Raw genomic sequence first — 1,735 nt, forward strand, 5'->3', positions numbered from 1 at the left:
CTTGCCAGCGGAAGGAGAACCCTGGCCTTCCCGGCAGGCAGTGTGGGGACAGGGCGCCTCACCAGGCTTACACAGACTTCTGTGTATTGGACTCCAGCTGGCACTGACGGGTGAGGGGCACCGTGGCAGGGACACCCACAAGAGGCCACTGCCCCAGTCCAGGGCAAGATGTTGAGTCAGAAGCGAGGCAGGGAGGGCTGGGAGGAGGGCTGGGGGTGTGGCTGGAGCAGCAGTGGGTGACTCGGGTGGCTCCCTGAGGGAGTGCGTTCCTACAGCTGTGGCAACGTTACCACAAAACTAGCAGTTTAAAAAGAGGCACGATTGCACCATCTCTGGGGTCTGCAGTCCCAGCGAAGCTCAACAGAGATGTCTGCCCAGGTCTCTAAAGCCTGGAAGAGAGGCACCAATGGGAACAGGGTCTCAGCTGGTGGCCTGACTGGGCAAGGACCCCTCCCCACTCTGGTGGTTGTTGCAAAACTTGGTTTTCCTGCTGGCTGCTGCCTGGAGGCCACCCGTGGCTTCTGCTGGCCACCCACAGTTCCTTTCCTGGTGGGTCCCCAACATGATCACCTGCTTTCTCACAGAACGAGTGCTGCTGGGGTGGGCATGAGGAAGGACCACGCATGGGCACGGGGTCTTCTCAGGTTGAAGGAAAGGTCCTGAAATTAGACTGTGGTGGTGGTTTCGCAGTTCCATGAAGTCACTAAAGCTGCTGACTTCAAACGGGCACATCTCACAGTGGGCCACAGCTGCTGGACGGCACTGCCTGAAACAAGGGTCAGTGGGCACAAGGCAGCTGCACAAAGCGAAGTGACCTTTGCTCAAGCACTGTAAGCTCACCTTCCTCCACAGGAGCTTCTGAGGCCCAGAGAGCAGGGATGGCCGCCACCCAGAAAGGTACTGGGCAAGACTTTGTGGGCCCTGTTTCCAGGAAGAGAAGCGATGCATGGAGTGTCTCCCAGAGAGACCAGCACCCACTCCCATGTCGCTCATCCAACAGTCAGCACTCGGAACCTGCAGGTCCCAGCTGGTTCTTGGCCTCAGGTTGCTGATGGGCTAGGGTGGAGGCACAGATGCCCTGTGAGGACCCAGCTGCTCAGTGGGAACTCGTCCAGGGGTGTCAGCAATGGCCTGGACCACCCCAATCAACAGGAAAGTTTGCTCACTTACTGGTTCCAGCCCTTGACTTTCAGCAGCCATGAACATCTCCTGTTGAAGTTGTGGTGGACGCCAGGCCAGCGAGTGTCAAGCCCAGCTTGTCCCTGATGAGGAATGCTCATTTGCCCTCCCTGCTGTCTCCCTGCTGCAAGTGCCTGTGGGACCAGTGCCCCATCTTGCTGCTAAATAGAACCAGGAGCGCCAGGTCCTCAGGGTCTCAAGATGAGAAGCTCTGTCCCTTCCCAGTGCCGAAGGAGTAGCGGTACCAGAGAGAAGCGGGTGAAGGACTCAGAGCCAAAGGGCAGAAGGACAGCACCTGACGTTACTGTGTGTGTGCTGTGAGCCAGCAGGACCCCACGAGCTCGGCGTGTGTTTGCAAGGCAAGTCACTGCCCTGGCTGCTCATCCCAACCCTAGACAAGAGGCATGAGCCCATCTCACAGACCAGAAAACTGAGCTCAGGGTCAAGCCCTCCTAACCATCATCCAGGCCCACAAACCAGTGGCTCCCACACTTCTCCTTGGCTCTGCCTGACCTGTACGTGCAAAGCTCCCCCACTGCCTCTGTGCCGCATTTCC

General features: G+C 58.4%; 1 long non-coding RNA gene across 1 annotated transcript; it reads right to left on the reverse strand.

Moving 5' to 3' along the window:
* Positions 1–325: 325 nt before the first annotated feature.
* On the reverse strand, positions 326–1,466 carry LOC306660621. The gene is made up of 3 exons (XR_013763693.1): positions 1,171–1,466; positions 571–766; positions 326–389 (listed from the first exon to the last, which is right to left on the reverse strand). It is a non-coding gene; the product is annotated as an uncharacterized lncRNA (long non-coding RNA).
* Between the last annotated feature and the right edge of the window lie 269 nt (positions 1,467–1,735).

Source organism: Sciurus vulgaris (assembly GCF_902686455.1).
Source record: "Sciurus vulgaris genome assembly, chromosome: 4".
NCBI lineage: Eukaryota > Metazoa > Chordata > Mammalia > Rodentia > Sciuridae > Sciurus > Sciurus vulgaris.